This window comes from Triturus cristatus, chromosome 6 (genome assembly GCF_964204655.1).
Source record: "Triturus cristatus chromosome 6, aTriCri1.1, whole genome shotgun sequence".
NCBI lineage: Eukaryota > Metazoa > Chordata > Amphibia > Caudata > Salamandridae > Triturus > Triturus cristatus.
Window position 1 is genome coordinate 1,061,404,031 of NC_140589.1, and position 21,160 is coordinate 1,061,425,190.

The following is a 21,160-nucleotide window of genomic DNA, read 5'->3' on the forward strand; positions in this document are numbered from 1 at the left end:
TATTACCTGTTGATGGTTTTTCACAAAACTCCGTCTGTTGAGGTGCATCAGATTCTGTGCTTCTGTAGTTAAGTGCTGCACATGGTTATTGGGCTTTGTTGACTGGTATTGCTGGAATACACCGCAGTTGAGCAGGTCCAAACAGTGAAATGGGGTGTTAATTATATGATTGAGGATGTTAGATGTTACAGTTTGTGATGATTTCTGTGTACCCCCTCCGATGAGGTGCAAACAACTCTAGGTCCCAACAGTGGAATGGTGTGTTGATCCCACAATGGATGATGTTATAACTGTGTCTGAGAGTGGAGATGGAGGTATTCCCTTCTACCAGCTGCAACCAACTCTAGGTTCCAAAAGTAGAACGGTGTGTTGACTCCACAATGGACGATATTAGAACTGCATTTGAGAGTGGAGATGAAGGTACTCTCTTCGATCAGGTTCATCCAACTTTAGGTCCCAACTGTGGAATGGTGTCTTGATCCCACAATGGATGATGTCCGATATTACCTGCTGCTTTCTTTTTTCAGAAGTTCGTGTGTTGAGGTGCATCACAGTCTATGATTCCATAGCTAACTGCTGCACATGATTATTGGGCTTTGTTGACAGTACTCGGTGGAGTATACTGTGGTACAGCAGGTGCAAACAGTGAAATGGGGTATTGATTCTATGATTGAGGATGTCATAAGTTAAAGTCTGTGATGATTTTTGTGTGCCCCCTCTGATCAGATGCAACCAACTCCATGCTTCCGAATCCAACGGTATGTGGCTCTGAGTTGTGACCACTGGATTTGGTGTAAACTGCAGTTCGCAGGGTTCACAATTTAGATTGCGTGGTGATTGTTTAATTACAGAATCCAGTAGTTAAGTAATTAGAACGTCTATTGAAACATACACAATATTGCTTAGTATACTTGCTTCAAGAAGTTTTTTATATCAGTTATAGGTTTAGTGAAATGACCAAATTTATCTTGGAAGTCCAAAGGAACAGTGAATAGTGTAAACTGTGGAGAGATGAAATACCAATACAAATTGTTTTGATTTATTCATTGGAGAGTTCTCTGTAATTTATGTTGTTTTATTTTGTAAAGAGGGAGTGAGAAAAAGTATTGATGGTTGCATGTGTGAGTACTGCTTTTAATTAACAATGCACACAGTACTGTTCACAATTCAGATCGAGTTGCTATTGTAGATGATGCAGTCCTGTAAGAGAAGAGATTGCTGTAGTGTGCTCTGTCTGCACCACTCATACTCATCATTGCAGGCTCCGCACACCTTTTCTTTGCTTCGTGTATAGCAAACTGTAGAGCTCAAGTCAATGCTACGTGACTGTGGGCCCTTGCTGAACGCTCTCTTTGGCCTATACTGCAGACTTCAGTGTTCACATTTGACATTGAGTCGGTATTGCAGATGATGCAGTCCTGTAGGAAAAGACATTGCTCCAGTGTGGTCTGTCTGCACTACTCATACGCATCATTGTGGGCTCTGCACACGTTTTGTTTGGTTTGTGTATTGCAAACCGTAGAGCTCAAGTCAATGCCACGTGGCTTTGGGCTCTTGCTGACCGCTCTCTCTGGCCTATACTGCAGACTTCAGTGTCCACATTTGACATTGAGTCGGTATTATAGATGATGCATTCCTGTAGGAAAAGACATTGCTCCAGTGCGCTCTGTCTGCACCACTGATATGCATCATTGCAGGCTCCGCACACTTTTTTTTACTTCGTGTATTGCAAACTGCAGAGGTCAAGTGAATGCCACGTGGCTTTGGGCCCTTGCTGAACGCTCTCTATGGCCTATACTGCAGACTTCAGTGTCCACATTTGACATTGAGTCTGTATTATAGATGATGCAGTCCTGTAGGAAAAGACATTGCTCCAGTGCGCTCTGTCAGCGCCACTGATATCGATCATTGCAGGATCTGCACACGTTTTTTTACTTCCTGTATTGCAAACTGTAGAGCTAAAGTGAATGCCAGGTGGCTGTGGGCTCTTGCTGACTGCTCTCTCTGGCCTACACTGCAGACAGCAGTGTTCAGAATTCAGATGGAGTCGCTATTGTAGATTAGGTAGTTCTGTAGGAAAAGACATTGCTCCAGTGAGCTCTGTCTGCAGCACTCATGCGCGTCATTGTAGGCTCTGTACACTTTTTTTGCTTCGTGTATTGCAAACTGTAGAGGTCAAGTCAATGCCACGTGGCTGTGGGCCCTTGCTGAATGCTCTCTCTGGCCTATACTGCAGACTTCTGTGCCCACATTTGACATTGAGTCGGTATTGTAGATGATGCCGTCCTGTAGGAAAAGATATTGCTCCAGTGCGCTCTGTCTGCACCATTCATATGCATCATTGCAGGCTCTGCACACGTTTTTTTTTAGTTTGTGTATTGCAAACTGTAGAGCTCAAGTGAATGCCATGTGGCTGTGGGCCCTTGTGACCGCTCACTCTGGCCTACACTGCAGACAGCAGTGTTCACAATTGAGATTGAGTTGCTATTGTAGATGAGGTAGTCCGGTAGGAAAAGACATTGCTCCAGTGTGTACTGTCTGCACCATGCATATGTATCATTGAAGGCTTTGCAGACTCTTTTTTGTTGCTTCGCTGACGACAAACTGGGTAGGTGAAGTCACTTTACGTATCTGTGGGTCCTTTGTGACTGCTCTCTATGGATTACACTGCGGACAGCAGTGTTCATAATTCAGATTGAGTCGGTATTGCAGATGATGCAGTGCTGATGGCAGCAGATATTGCTCCTAGTACGGCCTGTCTACAGCACGCATTATCGGTGGCTGTGCACATGCTGAATGCTTTTGATGTGGTTATGTGAGTGCACTAGAACTTATGGAGCGTTTATGATATAATCTTTTTGTGTATTATTTCAGATCTATTGATTGTGTGTCAGTATACCACAAGTTGTTGTTCTTTTACGATGGAATTATTTCTGTATTATTTCACATCTACTGTCCCTACCTTACTGCAGCATAAAATATTGATTCTTTTAATATTGAATCTCTGTGTGTGATCCAATGATTACTGTTGTAGTTGATGCTAGCAGCAACCATTGTCTGAAGGCTGGTTTAGACTTACCGCACACACATCCAGCACAGACGTCACTGGATATGTCACCATGGTAATAAAAAGGAGTCGAGCGTACGTGCCTGTATCCACTTCCACTATCTATCCGTGTCCGTGTGTTCATCATCTATGCGTGATACTGTCTCTGGGCCGCACTATATTACGTTGTGTTGTGTACAGCGTATTGAACCATGTTACCTGTGGTATTGGAGAACATTTCGACACTGTAACTTTTAGATGTATGGGTATCATAGGTGGGACGCTACTTTACAGAGCATGAATATTGATGAAAATGATGGTTGCATGTTGTGTCTAGTCAGTGTAAGATATGTATATATTGCAAAAAGTTTTGAACAAAGCTCTCTAAGCAGAAGAGGTGTGTCTCATGAAATGCAGTATGATATTGACTAAAATGGGTGGCGTTTTCGAACTGTTACAATGGGAAATGTTATGAACTAATTAAATGCTTTTTTTTTATTGTTACATGGCAATCGCGCAGCCAGTACGCAATGAGACCGCACCCGATGTGATTTTGAGAAAATATATTTATTATAATATAGGTTTATCAGAGTTAAAAATATATAACTGTTTAAAATATTTGTAATTATCGCTTGCTCTCATATACACTTTAAAGTTTTTTAGATATAGTTTTGAGACAAACAAAATGAGGGAATGGCGTATGCGGCACAACATCGTAAGTCTATGACGTAACACAGGGTGTGGCAGCGCGCACTCGTTGCATACTCAACACGCAGCGGGCGCCACCCTATACGTACATGACGTAAAGCATGGCTTGGTAGTGCGTACCCGTCGCATACCAAAGTAGTAGCTGACGTGACCTCATATGTACATGTTGTTACGTGGGACGCGGTGCCACAAACCCGTCAGATACGATATCCACCATCATTTAAATGTGGTGGATAGGATTCGCGTGTTGATCGAGCTTGGTAGACTACCGGTACGGGACTGTAGTTTTCTCCCCCCCCCCAAAAAAAAGATATACATATTTTGTGGGGAAGATATAAAAGATTACATAATTTGTAAATACTAAAAAAAAAATTGAAAACATATAGGTTTTATAAATATTAAAATATAAAATTAACATTTAAAAAACCTTCGAAATTCCCTGAAAAAACCATAGGTTTTACAGATGTTATAGTTAGGAATTAGCATTTAAAAAACCTTAGAAATTTACTGAAAAAAACATACGTTTCAGGGACGTTATAGATAGTTGGGCATTTAACTCATATAAAACCAGAGAAATTTGCCTGTTATAGTTAGTTGAGCTAACTATAACTTGCGTGCCTGCAATGCACTGCTGATGACGTCACATATTACATCACTCATGACATGGTCAGTGACATCACTCATGACATCATTGATGACATCTTAAATGACATCACTGATGACATCATCCACGTGGTAGTCTGACACACCTCTTCACACTGTAAAATAACCTTTGATAGACGCACTCTAAAATACAGACTACCGTTTTGAAAACCATAGACACACCGATACCAGTTACTAGATATCCATCCACTGATTCCTATCTATATATTGTGAGCCAGATAAACACTGATACAGTCACTCATACATGGTGTCACTCATCATTACATCAGTATAATATCCACTTATACACGTATATATACATTTACACAGTGCTACTGATCCATAGAGTTACTCACACATCTATTCAGTCAGGCCAAAAATCAATCATACACCCATGTACTCACCTATGCAGATATATACACAACACCTGCCTTATTTTTTTTTTAGCAGAGTTTTATATAGCGCGAACTTGACCCGAATCCAATCAGGTATCAGAGCGCTTTACATAGCACCAGTTACGTTACATGAGGACACACATTCATTTTTTTTTTTTTAGTTAGGCACGGGGAGATTAAGTGATTTGCCCAGAATCACAGGAGGTTTAGCGTCGTTACCGAGACTCGAACACAGTTCCCCCAGGTCCGAGGTCGAGCGCCCTAACCGTTAGGCCAACTCATCACTTTCCTTATTTATATAGATACTATCACATACTTACTCTCTTATACAATCACTAATAGATGTAGACATTCATGTATGTAGACACTCTTGCAATCACTGTCTTTCACGAAGTAAATTATACACCCCAACACTCACATATAGTGTGTAAAAACATATATAGTCACTCACATATATACAACTGAGACATCAATTCACTAATCAACACACCTGTTCACACAGTCAGCTATCTATACAGCCCTTCTAAGATGAACTTTTGAATCTATAGAACCAGTGAATCGGCCATTCAGACATGTATGCACAGAGTCAGACACCACCCACACACCCACATAGACAGTCAGACCCCATACAGATACTCATACAATCAATGAAAAACACATATACACACTGATGTAGCTACTCACCAAGCCATGCAACTGCTTACACACCAAGTGAGAGACTAAGAGAGACATTCACACAGTCTAGTCACTAATCCATGCATTCAGTAACATACATTCAATCAGTGACTTATAGAGTCAGTCATGCATCTACTAAATAATGTATTCAGGCACTTTTACATTATTCTTGAATAGACCTTGGCATAGATATATATGAAAAATATTTAAACTTTACAGAAAAACACATTCACTGGATGATGTCATCAGTGATGTCATCAGTGATGTCATTTGAGATGTCATGAGTGATGTCACTGACCATGTCATGAGTGATGTAATATGTGACGTCATCAGCAGTGCATTGCAGGCGCGCAAGTTATAGTTAGCTCTCTGGTTTTATATGAGTCAAATGTCCAACTAACTATAACGTTCCCGAAACCTATGGTGTTTTCGGTGAATTTCTAAGGTTTTTTAAATGCTAATTCCAAACTATAATGTCTGTAAAACCTATGTTTTTTTCACTGAATATATATATATATATATATATATATATATATATATATATATTACCTACTGGCGGTCGCCAGTAGGTAGTTATAGTTAGGACCCCTTTTCCATAGGAAATCCGCAACATTCTATTTTGAATAACTTTGGCGCCGGTCGATGAATCCTCGCGAATTTCTCAAAATAGGTGGGGCGCTACGCTCCGCTCCTACCCTGAAAGTCTCGGGGGGATTCGTCAAGCGGGGGCTGAGATAAAAGGGGGGTCCCAAAACGCGTTTTTCCCATGCATTTTTCCATAGGACCTTTAGAACGAGCTACAGCCCGAACGGCTGAACAGAATTACTAGAAATTTGGCAGAGAGGTAGTCCGTAGGTCAAGGAAGTGCCTTTTGTAGGTTTGGTGTAAATCTGTTCAGTAGATTCTGAGAAAATAGCCTTTAAATCAATATATATATCTGAGCCCGCTTACGGTACGCTTACCGTACGCTTACCGTACGCGTACGGTGGCGTGCGCGAGCGCGATTCTGATTGGCTCTTAGATCTTAGTAAACATTCGAATCGGCCGAAACCAGGAAGCGGCGTCCGCCATTTTGTCTCTCGCACTGAGTGTTATTTATCAAACATGATGCCCAAAAACATGTTACGGGGCTGTTTTGACAACTCCCTCCCACATAGTCATGTTGAGGGAGTCCCCAAACATCCCCCAAGAGCAAAAACGGTTTTATTTTTTTTTCGGCTATTTCGCCGAGTACGCTTACCGTACGCTTACCGTAAGCGTACGGTAAAAAATAGAAATTAAAAAACCATATCCATACTTACCCCTCCCCCTGTGCTTTTGGTGGCCGTAGGCCACCAAATGTACAGGGCTTATTACATCAGTAAAAAAACTATATTTTGGCAACATGAAATTATAAAATCGAAATAAAAAAAACACTATCCACATTGACCCCACCCCCTGTGCTTGTGTACAGGGCTTATTAAAGTTGATAAAAACCGTGCACGGAACACACTACGTTAAGTGGGCGCGCACGCCTCGAATGGCGTAAAGTAACTTAGCATTTAAAAAACCGTACAAATTCACTGAAAAAACCATAGGTTTCACACACGTTATAGTTAGGAATTAGCATTTAAAAAACCTTGCAAATTCACTGAAAAAACCATAGGTTTCACACATGTTATAGTTAGCGGAAATTTTACTGATAAAAAACCAATGAAATTGCCCCGTTATAGTTAGTGCTGGCAACTATAACTCACGCGACCGCAATCTTCTGCTGATGACATATGTGTCTTTATAAAAAAAAACATTTGTAATATATGTATAGCTAAAAATGTATGGAAGAAGACATGGGCAAATAAGTGTCTAAATACAGTATTAGCATCAGCAGAGGATTGCGGTCGCGTGAGTTATAGTTGCCAGCACTAACTATAACGGGGCAATTTCATTGGTTTTTTATCAGTAAAATTTCCGCTAACTATAACATGTGTGAAACCTATGGTTTTTTCAGCGAATATATATATATATATATATATATATATATATATATTCACTTAAAAACCATAGGTTTCACACATGTTATAGTTAGCTGGACATTTCTCTCATAAAAAAACAATGAAATTCCCCCGTTATAGTTAGTGCAGGCAATTATAACTCACGCGACCGCAATCCTCTGCTGATGACGTCAGATATTACATCACTGTATTTAGACACTTGTTTACCCATGTCTTCTTCCATTAATCTTTAGCTATACATATATTACAAATATTTATTTTTCAGAAAGACACATACGTCATCAGTGATGTAATATCTGACGTCATCAGCAGAGGATTGAGGTTTTTTACGAGAGAAATGTCCAGCTAACTATAACATGTGTGAAACATATGGTTTTTTAAGTGAATTTGCAACGTTTTTTAAATGCTAATTCCTAACTATAACGTGTGTGAAACCTATGGTTTTTTAAGTGAATTTGTACGGTTTTTTAAATGCTAAGTTATGTATTTATTAATATTCTTTTTTTGTTCAGGTTTTTGACCGTGCGCGCACCGTGCGCGCACGGTACGCTTCACGTGCCGTGCGCGCGCTGTGAGGGTTCGGTGCGCTTTGCGCACCGAACGCTCACGAGGCGTTGTGCGTGCCGTGCTCGTACGGTGCACGCACCTCGCGCTATTTCGAAAAAAAAAATAATATGTTTTTCACCCTGGGGGGTCATTCAGTGACCCCCTGACAAAGGCTAGGGGGTCAGGAACTGTCCACCCTGCCCCCTTTTCACGTTCGCCACCTTTGTTTTTCACTGCCTCAGACTGCGAGAGACAAAATGGCGGCTGACACTTCCTGATTTCGACCGATTCGAATGTTTACTGACATCTAACAGCCAATCAGAATTGCGCTCGCGCACGGCAGCGTGCGCGTACGGTATGCTTACCGCACGCGCACGGTGCGCGCTTATAGATATATATGTACTTTTAACTGCAATTTTCTCAGGAACTACTGAACAGATTGACTCCAGATATCCAAAAGGCACATCCCTGACCTGAGGACTACCTCTATGCCAAATTTCAAGTAATTCTGTTCAGCCGTTCGGGCTGTACCTTGGACTAAAGGTCCCTATGGAAAAATGCATGGGGAAAATGCGTTTTGGTACCCCCCTTTTTTCTCAGCCCCCGCTTCACGAATCCCCCCGAGACTTTCAGGGTAGGAGCTGAGCGGAGCGCCCCACCTATTTTGAAATATTCGCCAGGATTCGTCAACCGGCGCCAAAGTTATTCAAAATAGAATTTTCAGATTTCCTATGGAAACACGGTCCTAACTATAACTATCTACTGGCGACCGCCAGTAGATAATATATATATATATATATATATATATATATATTCATGCAGTGAGAAGGCCGTATTGCCGCCGAAACGCGTCTGACCTAGTTTTGGAATAAATCGTCTTCTGTGTCAAAATTACTCACGGAGTTGGTGCCTGTTTGTTGAAGTGACGCTCAGGATGTTAATATATATATATATATATGCCAAATAATCCACTGCGTCTTACTTTCCAAATGACAGGACGAAAGAAAGCACTGGAGCCGCGGCCACAAATCAAAGTGTGTTTATTTAAACACTAGGTCCGACGCGTTTCGGAGTTTACTCGCACTCCTTTATCACGGGCAACAGACTGTGTTTGTTTCGCATAATTAAAGTGCCAGTGCCGGTCACGTGCTATGAACATGGTGAAAATACTATCCCTCGTATTTAACACATATTGTTTTACATTTTACATGACTTGACATGCATATGACTGATTATAATAAACCATACTGTGTGGAAAAATAAAAATAATCATTGACAATGCGCTGCATATTTTTACCACGGTGTAGTGCTTCCTACTGGGTTTTTGAACAAATCGAGCTTTATCAACTCGCCAGTGCATGCGTCACAATTCACGAGTGAAATGCCTTTACCATGCTGGCTCAACATTAACAGCCTCGCTTGACCGTCATGCCCCAGTGGGCTAAATCAACAGTCAAAAAGGTTCGTTTACAACCCAGTCTGAACACTGTTCATAAAAATGTACTTTGGTGTTACGGGTAAAACACTATCCCTTTTGGAACCATAACATACAAACATCAACATTGCTAAAGATACAGCCCCAGTGGGCATTGGTCAATCATTCGGAAAATTCCTAGACAAGTTAGACTTAGTATGACATAGTAAAAGCTCAATACCGCTCTCGCAAACTAAATAAAAATAGCCAAAGTTAAACCCATTGTCGGTAAGCAATTTTCTTCAACACGCTCAAAAAGAATATGTTATATAATCTTCCACATAATTTGTCCCAGTTCCGTCAAGTCACCTGTAAAAAATTGGATATAAGACAAATTGTCATAGCAATCTAAAGTGCACTAACCAAATAAAATTAACACAAAAAGTTAAAAACACACAGGAGAACTTTGCCGAAATATGCTGTTAATGACTTCACAAGTGTACTGACAGCTCCTCATCAAGATTAAGGCCAGTAGGGGCCATGGTATTATATTTGATAATAGTCTTTGATTCCAGTTTTCTAAGTTCTCTTGTCCTGTTACCACCCCTACACCTAAGAGGGATGTCATCCAGAACAACGAACTTGAGAAGATTTGGATTCTGGCCGTGAAACTCATTGAAGTGGCGTGCAATTGGATAGGTTTTATCATTCTTGGTGATTGCTCTGTGGTGTTCGAGTATTCTAATCTTGCACTTGTGAATGGTGCTTCCTACATAAAATGTATTGCAGGGGCATCTAAGTGCGTATACTGCGTATTCAGTATTGCAATTCAAATGTTTTTGTATGACAAATGGTGCCTGTTCGTTTGAAAGTCTGATAGATTTACAATTGTTACTGAATTTGCAGGCTTTACAATTATTGCACACAAAAAATCCCTTTATGTCACTCTTTTTCTTATTTAACAGCATGCTTTTGCATAATATGTCACCTAATGATCTGGGTTTTCTAAAAGTAAGTGATGGATATTCTCCCACGTACTCTTTCAAATCGTCATCATTTCTTAGTACTTCCGAGAATTTTTTGAGACTTTTTCTGACTTCCCAAGCTTGATTATTGAAGGTGGTAATGTACCTTAAACGTTCTCTCGTATCCTTCTTAGCATTCGTATCGACTGGACATAACAACTCCTGTCGATTTAACATCTCAACTTTTTCTGAAGCCTCTTTAACTAGGGTTTTATCATATCCTCTAGCTAAGAATCTCTCAGTCATAACATTTTTCTCAATAAAATATTGTTCATCATCGCTGCAATTTCTGCGTGCTCTTAATAATTCTCCGAAGGGAATGCTGCGAATGAGATTTTTTGGATGACAGCTGTTGGCATGTAGTAAACTGTTTCCGGAAGTTGCCTTCCTGAACAGTTTAGTGCTCAATTTGTTATCATTGATTGACAGTTGTAGATCTAGGAATTCAAGACTGGTGGCATTATTGTTACAAGTAAATTGTAAGTTGAGATCATTCTGATTTAGGCCATCAACAAACTCGTTAGCCAAGTTTTCTGTACCATTCCATATACAGAAAATATCATCAATATATCTTAGCCAGAGGACGACGTGGTCTTTGAATAGTCGGATGTTATTGACTACCTGCTCCTCGGACCAGCCGAGGTATAATCCTGCAAAGCTGGGGGCGAAGCAGGTTCCCATCGCCGTCCCTTGTATTTGTTTAAACATCTGATTGTCAAAGATGAAAAAATTCTTGCTCAGACATAATTGAATCATGTCAAGTAGCATCTCAGTGTGGAAAAGGAATGACAGTGATCTGTGTTTTAGAAAAAATCTACATGCTTGTATCCCAAGTTCTTGTGGAATGCAGGTGTAGAGACTACTCACATCCATACTCATAAGTAAATAATTGGCATCCCAATCAACATTGGGATGCCAATGTCCTTCGGGTGATTTTTTAAGACTCATTAATAATGTGGATTGGGATGCCAATTATTTACTTATTTTGGTTGTAGACATGGGGAGATTAAGTGATTTGACCAGAATCACAGAATGTTGAGCTGAATCAGAAACTCCAACCTGGTTCCCCAGTTGCAAAGTCTGCAGCTCTGGAAGTAACCCCACATCCACTCCCCTAAGTGCAACATTTGATCAAGTGGTCAACTGGATAAAAAAACATAAAGATTACAAATAATTTAAAAGTTCTTTGTCGCTATTTGAAAACTCAGAAAATATGTCCTCATTTTAGTTTTTTAGCGCACTAACCATAATTTTTATGCAAATAAGACCCTCTCATATATGTAATTTCTAAAGGAAATGCTCTAGGTATTACAGTTTTGATTACATCAAGATGGCGTCAGGCGTTCCACACTTTTGTAATAAATATAGAATGTTAGCAATCTAGTTGTTCATTGGGATACTGTTGAGAGGCCGAGGCCAGGGGCACAGACTATGAAAATTGAAGGCAGGTAGGAGAGTGCAGAGGCAACAATTTGACCACACTGGGCAGGCAGGAAGGGCAGTGGTAGCACAACAGACTATGGAAAGGGGGCAGGGGCAAAAAACCAACAATACAGGACTGGCAAGAGAGGCTGTGGCAATATAATAGACCATTGTGGGCAGAAGGAAGAGGCAGCGGTAGTACAACCATACATGCCAACAGACCCGTTTCAGCCAGGAAACGTCCAATGTTTTTAAGCTCAAATGGGCTTTATTTTATCTGTCTCCTGTCCACAATCTCCTCTTTTTTAATGTAACTCAAAGAGGAAAATCAAAACCCCAGTTTTTTTTTCAAAATGTCCACAATCTCCTCTTTTTTAATGTAACTCAAAGAGGAAAATCAAAACCCCAGTTTTTTTTCAAAATGTCCACAATCTCCTCTTTTTTAATGTGACTCAAAGAGGAAAATCAAAACCCCAGCTTTTTTTTCAAAATGTCCACAATCTCCTCTTTTTTAATGTAACTCAAAGAGGAAAATCAAAACCTCAGTTTTTTTTCAAAATCTCCCTCTTACCAAGTTCAAAATGTTCGCAAGTATGGTACATTGGATCATGGTAGGCAGGAGGAATTGGGGTAGGGACATGGACTCGGATAACAGAGGACAGGAGGGACATGGAGAGGTGCACCAAACTGACCCTACAGGGCAGGCATCAGGGTTTGCAGCAGCACAATACACCACACAGGGCATGCGGGACGGGAGTGCAGAACAACAATCCATAGAAAGCAATAGTGAGGGGACAGGACCATGCACATGGACAACAGAGAACAGAGGGGAAAGAGGCAATGGTAGCTAGCTGACCATAATGGACAGACAGGAGAGAAAGCTGCAGCATAACAGACCATAAAGGGCAGGAGGGACGGATCAGGGGCATTACAATGGAACAGACAAGCCAGGAGGGAGGGAATAGGGGTCTGCACATGGAAACACAGGGATGGGGGCAAGGGGGCAGGGCAGGAGCAGCAAGATGGACATGAAGGTCAGGCAGGATGGGCACTAGAAACAAGACACACCATAGAGAGCAACAGTGAGACTATGATGGCATACACACAGACCATGGAGGGAAGGTAGGAGGGGGTCAGGGGCAGCACAGAAGACCATGCATGGCAAGCGGGAGGGTTAGTGGCAGCACAATGGCTATGATGGGCAAGAAGGAGGGTGCAGGGGCATGCACAAAGTACCATGGAGGATAGAAGAGAGGGTCAGGACCTGGGCACAGACAAGAGAGTTCAGAGGAAGGGGCCTCACAACAGACCGCGCGGGGCAGGCAGGAGGAGCAGTTGCAGCACAACAGACCAGGGAGGGCAGAAGGTGTGGCAGTAAAATGGACCATGGAGGGCAGGATAAAGGGGATAGGGGCATGGCATGTGGACAGGCAGGGTGGAAGTGGCAGGGACAGGTTACAGTCATCTGACAATGCTAGGCAGGTGGGAGGGGAGTGGCAGCTCAACAGAACACCCAGAGTAGATAGGAGTGGCAGGTCCATGGAACATGGTGGGCAAAAAGGATGGAGCAGGAGCATGCACAAAGACATCGGAGAGCAGGGGGAAGGAAAATAGGGGCAGCAAGCTAAGCACAGAGGCTAAGCAGGAGGTCAATGATGGGCCATAGAATTGGGAAATGGAGGGCAGGAGGAGTGGACTGGTATATCATGCTAAATGGAGGGCAGTGGCAGCACATCAGACCATGCATGGCAGGAGGGAGGAGGCTGGTCCATGGATTCAGACAACAGAGGATAGGGAGGCGGTGGATGGGGCAGCAAGCTAACTGTTCAGAGAAGATGGGTATTAGGAACTTTATTGTTTTTAAAATGTGTGTCTGTGCGAACTACTTAAAATATGAACAAGTATGCAACATAATCTCACTTTTATTCAGGAAGAAGAGGACGTTTGTGACTGAGACTCCGGGCTCACTTGGCAGTAACACCCCCTGACCCTCCACCCCCCATCGCAAAATGTAATGCCCGTGAAAAGGTTAGGTGGACGCAGTGTTATATAGAACATAGTCCTGAGAGCACGATTGAAAATGAAAACTAGATATAGTATATGGTATAAACTATGCACCAAAAAGTGTGATATAAGATGAACTGGGGCGTGAAATATAATATGCAATACATTGTGCGCAATGACAGATTCATTGGAGAGCACGAGATAGCACAGGCACTAGCGCGTGCTATGCGATATGCGCCTTGGAGTGTAATATGCACAGGGTGTGTTGTGTAACCTAACTAGTCTCTAAAGTTGTAATATAAAATATGTGCTGGGGAGTATAACGTTGCATATGCACAGTGACAAAGATATGGATCCCACATTGTAATATGTATGGCCTAGCGCTGTGCGTTATAACATAGGCATCGAGAAAGGCACGTTAGATGGGGCAATATAACCCGTGCGAAGGCAAGTGTGGCATGACATATTCACGGGGTGGTGTTACAGTGCACATGGGCGAGAGAGTGTTATAGCATATGCACTAGCTGGTGGAATACAACACAGGGGTGTGTGGCACTCGGCAGGCACTGGTGGGTGTAACACAGCATTGGGCTCAGCCAGGAGCACGCTGTGACTCTCAAGTGAGGTTCGTCTCCTTTCCAGAGAGTAAAATAAAAGGTATTACACATCCGGCAGTGGATGTGTGTTTTATTAACCGTGAGGGGGGTTTCTTGCACAGTTTGGTCGAATTTTTGTTGAATCCCCTTTGTATGGCTTGTTGTGCATGTGTATTAAATGTGCCCGTCAATAGCTATCCATGTTTGTATAAATAAACGACAAGGGTGTCTACTTGGAGAGTACCCACCGGCGGGGGCGCCGGGATTAGGCACGGTAGGGCGTCAGACACGTCAGAGCTTCACTAGCGGTGTAAATACATTCCACGTGGATTCATTGTATGCATAGTCGCCTTTTAATGAATATCACGCAAATCGTCATGGTGATAGGTACATACGGTTTGCCCAGCATGTCCTAGGTGTTTCTATAAATATATATTTTTTTAAAATAATAAAAAACAAAGGCCGGCCCCGGGGGATGGGGTCCCCGGGGCCATAAGTGGCCTGAGGAGGGGGGCAACGCAGCCCCCCTCCTAAAGATTTTTTTTTTAAAAGGCCATGACCCGGGTGTTGGGGTTCCCGGGGCCGATTAAGGCCTTGGGAGGGGCGCGACGTGGCCCCGTTCCAAATATATTTTTTTCAACAAAAAAAATTAGGGTGCAGGCCCTGGGGGATGGGGTCCCCAGGGCCAATAAATTAGAAAAAGAAGAGGGGCCACACAGCCCTCCTTCTTAAAAAAATAAATAAAAGACCAGCATCCCGCCGGAGGCCACACCCCCTTATTGCAGCACACTGCAAAAGCGCCCCCTGGCCAGTTGTAAGTTGGGGAATTAATTCCCCTTCAATACTGAGGGTCCGTCATGAGTCATGTAATATGTGACGTCATCAGCAGTGCATTGCGTGCGCGTGAGTTATAGTTAGCTGAACTAACTATAACGGGGGAATTTTAACGGTTTTGTACGAGTGAAAAGTCCAGCTAACTATAACGCCCCTGAAACCTATGGTTTTTTCAGTGAGATATATATATATATTGCTTCTTTCTTTCTCACACCGAAAAAGATTGACGACGCGTTATTCTGACCAATTAATTTATTGGAACAGCTTGTTCCAATAAATTAATTGGCCAGAACAACGAGTCGTCAATCTTTTTCGGTGTGAAAAAGAAAGAAGCAATATTACGGACCTTTTTCCTTGGCGGTCCTTTACGACGACGCACCCGGTGATTTGGTGAGCGGCAGCTGTTCCAAGGAAAAGAGGAAAAGAGAAGTCGATATATATATATATATATATATATATCTTCCTAAGGAAACTTGGTCCTAACTATAACTACCTACTGGCAACCACCAGTAGGTAATATATATATAATATATATATATATATATATCTATATATATTCACTGAAAAAACCATAGGTTTCACACACGTTATAGTTAGGAATTAGCATTTAAACAACCTTGCAAATTCACTTAAAAAACCATAGGTTTCACACATGTTATAATTAGGTGGACATTTCACTCGTAAAAAAACAATGAAATTCCCCCGTTATAGTTAGTTCAGATAACTATAACTCGCGCGCCCCAATCCACTGCTCATGACGTCACATATTACATCACTCATGACATGGTCAGTAGCATCACTCATGACATCACTGATGACATCATCCTTTTGATAGAGTGGCGGTCGCGCGAGTTATAGTTATCTGAATTTGTACGTTTTTTTAAATGCTAAGTTATGTATTTATTATTATATTTTTTATACATTTATTTTACAATAAACTACGTATTAAAATTATTTTTTTTTATGGTTTTTCACCGTGCGCGCACCGTGCGCGCACCCCGCAATTTTTTTTTTAAAAATTACATTTATTTTTTTCTGCCTTCGGGGTCCTTCAGGGACCCCCTGACAAAGGCTAGGGGGTCAGGAACTCTCTACCCTGCCCCCTTTTCACGTTCGCCACCTTCCTTTTTCACTCTCGCACTCAAAACAAACAAAATGGCGGCCGACACTTCCTAATTTCGACCGATTCGAAAGTTGACTGACATGTAACCACCAATCAGAATTATGCTCGCGCACGTTAGGGTGCGCGCACCGTGCGCGCACGGTGCGCGGCTATAGATATTTATGTACTTTAACTGCAATTTTCTCAGGAACTACTTAACAGATTGACTCCATATATGCAAAAGGCACATCCCTGACCTGAGGACTACCTCTTTGCCAAATTTCAAGTAATTCTGTTCAGCCGTTCGGGCTGTACCTTCGACTAAAGGTCCTATGGGAAAATGCATGGGGAAAACGCGTTTTGGGACCCCCCTTTTTTCTCGGCCCCCGCTTGACGAATCCCCCCGAGACTTTCAGGGTAGGAGCTGAGCAGAGCGCCCCATTAGTTTTGAAAATTTCGCGAGGATTTGTCAACCGGCGCCAAAGTCATACAAAATAGAAATTTGAGATTTCCTATGGAAACACGGTCCTAACTATAACTATCTACTATCTATATATATATATAGAGAGAGAGAGAGAGAGAGAGAGAGAGATGTATCTATATGTATTTATATCCGGAAACCACATGTCACTGCCGCTGATCCACGCGTCGCGGGTGCTGCACCAGCAGTGTTGAACTGCTACACACACATCCACAATGGCAATATATTCCAGATCAGCCAAGAATGGGCGCACTCACTGAGTCTTGAAAGTAAAATGCCTTTTAATGTGCAAGCCTTCCGCACTTTCGGCGTTCAGCCTTTTTTGATGCCAGTTCCAACTTTATCAAAGAGCCATTTTAATCAAAACATGTGTATCGCTGTCAATAGAAAACAAAAAAGACGGTCCTCTTGTCTCAATCAATTGCCAGAATTGTGATGGCCATCTTATAACGTGCTCAAAAACATAAATGTGTGTCATTATAAGTGCAAATAATAAATGTAATAAGAAATTCCACATACATCAAGACTGGTCGTCTTATAAAATTGCACTGAGGGATGAGGACCATCATTTAAATCAATTCAAAATGCATGTCAATCATACATCCCCTTGTGCCATATGACTAGTGACAATTCCATGGTACCTTCATGCGTCTTCACAATTGCGCCCTGAATGGGCAGTCATACACATTAATGAAAATTCATAGTAAATATCCACAATTATCTTATGCCATATGGGAAGTTGCGATTCAAAAACATCCAGTACATTTTTTATATATCTACACAATTGCGCCCTGAATGGGCATCCTACTTGATTCACGGAACTATTGCAGCAGCATAAAACTAAATTTTGTTTTTCATTTCCATAATCATTTCTTAAAAATAGGCTACATCTTTAGTATCACATGTTATCAATAGTATCTAGTGTGGTTAATATCAGATTTCAGAGATTCACCTAAGAGGTAGAAGTGGTGGGGGAAAGCCCAATTCCCTGGACGTACCAGTGCATAGTTTAATGTTTCTGGTTGTTTTACTCAAGATGGACCCACAATTCTTTGTCATTATTGAGAACTGGGGGGCCTTAGTTTGAAGTTCTATTACGTATTTTGATTCTAAAATAAGTAACTTTCTAGTTCTATCTCCCCCTCTTTCATCCTTAGGGACCTGGTCTAGGCAGAAGAAACTTAGAAGGTCTCTGTTGCTTTGATGTACAGTTTCAAAATGGTGGGCCACCAGATAAGTACTAACTTTCTTATTGATGGCACGCATGTGCTCTAATATGGGTTCTTTGGCAGGATGGTTAGTGCTCCCAATAGAACGCTTGTGGCAGGGGCATTCTAGACAATAAACTGTAAATTCGGAGTTGCAGTTTAACAACAAATTAATCCTCCGAGATGTTCTGTTGTCCTGTTCTATGGTGTTATAATGTGTAACTTTCTTGCTGTATTTACAGGCCTTACGTTTGGTGCAAGGATAGAAGCCTGTGACTGTATCTATTTTTGATGGTACTGGGCGAAAGTGACTATGTACTAGATAATCGCTCAGGGATTTTCATCGTTTATAAGTTATCTGAGGTTTAGTGGAGATCGTTCTTTTCAGGACATTATCGGATTGTAGGATGTGCCAATTCCTTTTGAAAATCTGGACTAGCTGTGATGACTTCTCATTATAATGAGTGATCATCCTAACTAGCCCTTCTTGTTCCTGGTTACCTTTGTCACTGGCAGTCTTGGCTATTAACAACTAAGGCCTAGTCACTCGTTCTGCCCTCACCTCAGCTTCGTATAAGCTATTTCTGGTGTAACCACTGGCTTCAAATCATTTATTCTTTGTTTTTTGATAATCGGGCTGTGTTGTGCTGTTACGTTTCATGCGTAACAGTTCCCCAAAAGGAATATTTTTGACAAGACTTTTTGGATGGTAACTTTCTGCATGCAGGATGGAATTCCCTGCCGTAGGTTTACTATACAGTCTTGTCAGCAATTTTTCATCCTCTATGTATACTTCTAGATCTAAATTGCATACCTTAGTGTTGCTGATATGTGCTGTAAAAATCAGATTTAGGTCATTGGTGTTCAGTGATGCAATATATTCTTCAGCTGAAGAACGACTGCCTCACCATACAATTAACAAGTTGTCTATGTATCTGGCCCATAAGGCCACCTTGTCAATCCAGTTTTCATGTCTATCGCACCAGGCCACGTGCTTCTCCCACCAGCCCACAAACAAGTTTGCGAAGCACGTGCCCATCACGGTAACGCGTTGCTGTCTGTACAGTTGTCCTGAGAATGCAGAGATGTTTTTTTCTAAGAAAAATGTAACCATATCTAAAAGCACCTGGTTGTGTTTTTGATATTTCAATGATCTTTTGTTTAGAAACCATTCTACTGCAATCATGCCGTGTTCATGATTAACACATATATATATAAACTCATGATATCAAGAGTAATTATTAGCATGTCCTCCTCCCATGTTATGCCCTCAATGAGTCTTAAAAAATCCTAAGTATCTCGTACATGTGAGGCTAGGTCCTTGACCAGGGGTAATAAAAAGGAGTCGATGTAAATAGAAGTATTTTTCAGAAGGCTCTAGATGGAGGCCACAATGGGTCTTTCTGGAGGGTTTAACATGTCTTTATGAACTTTTGGAAGGTGGTAAAAAGTAGGGAGAACCGGACGTTCACAGTAGAGAAACAGGTATTCATCTTGTGTTAACATGCCCTCATCTTCCTATTTCTGTAAACATCGATGAAATGTTTGGATAGAATTAGCATATTCCACTCTTTTGCTAGGCAGATAACATTGCATAACGTTGAGTTGTCTCTGCCTCCTTGTGATGTTGTTCTTTATCAAAAACCACTATGTTCCCCCCCTTGTCCGAAGGTTTGAACACTAGGGAATCATCCTTCTTAAGTGTCTGTATCGATTGCCATTGCTCCCGAGATGGATTGTACTGGGGTTCTCTGTGGATATCTTTGTTTGTCAGGCTCTTCAGGTCTGTGATGATTGCTTCACTGAAAACATCAATGGCATTGTGGTTTTTCTTTTGGCATTATCCTTGATTTTCTTTTAAGTTTACACCTTCACCAGTCTGGGTGATGCCTGCTTCTACTAAGCATGCATCCACATCCTCCATGTACCCTAGTCCACTGCTCTCACTAGTGGAATCAAGAGATTGTAGTATCATTAGTATTTCAAGGTCATGACCACTAAGAAGATCCATGTCATGCGGTGTGTCAGCTCCATCACATTGTGTTTTCTTGGGATAGTGGATTTTCTGTAATTTCAATTTTTTAATATATTTAAAGAAATCTATACAAGTATGTGATTAGTTGGATACCGCTGTAGAGCAGAATATCAGGCCCAATTGTAACACCTTTATTTCATCTTGGGTAAACATTCTTTTTGACAAATGTATCACTGTCATTGCTTCCGTAGGGTCTACCATTTCCCTCTCTTCCCCCTGCTGCCAGTAACTCTCTGGGTAGGGACCTCCCCTCCTTCCGTTCTTACCCCTCCTTGTTTTTTGTGTTTTTGTTGTTGTTGTTCTGTAGGATGGGTCCTTTGCGCTGGTCTTTGTCTGGTTTCCCTGATCAGCTTGTACTCCCGAAAATAACTTGGCTCCCCAGTCTTGGCTCTTTCAACGGTTGTGGTCGACTTCTCTCCTTCCGAGGTCTCCACCTCTGACTCCGATGTCTCCCTATTCGAGGGCGTAGCAACGCTTTGTTGGCCCAATTTCTTCCTGGGGGCATCATACTTCTGGGCGAGGGTGAGAATTCGGCCTGTCATGTAATCTTGCTCATCCCTTTGGAATTTAGTTTGTTTGCGTCGTCGAATCACAGTTTCATATTCCCTTAGAGGTTTCATCATGATGTTCTTAAGTTCTTCACTTTGTTTGGTGTCTTTGTCTTTATTGATCATCTCCTCGAGTTTTTTGATCTCTTCCAACAATTTGTCTCTATCGCTCCAGGCATATTTGATTAAAATCCTTACCATAACTTTGGTCAACTCTATATAAACAAAGAACCAACAGCGGACTCTAAATGCTGCACAATCCTCAGTGTGATCCCCAAGAAATGCTATATATATAAATTGCAATGCGGTGTGCACATCCAGCTCCTGCAACCGCCGTTGTGGGATGCCACCTGCTGAGCAGGAAACTAGAACTTGAAGAACAATGGAGCGGTGCACTCCCAAGCCAATAATGCGTTAATAAAGAAGCTTGATCAGTGTCTTTGTTGCATTAATCTTTATTGTTAACACTTCATACGGTTCATAAAACA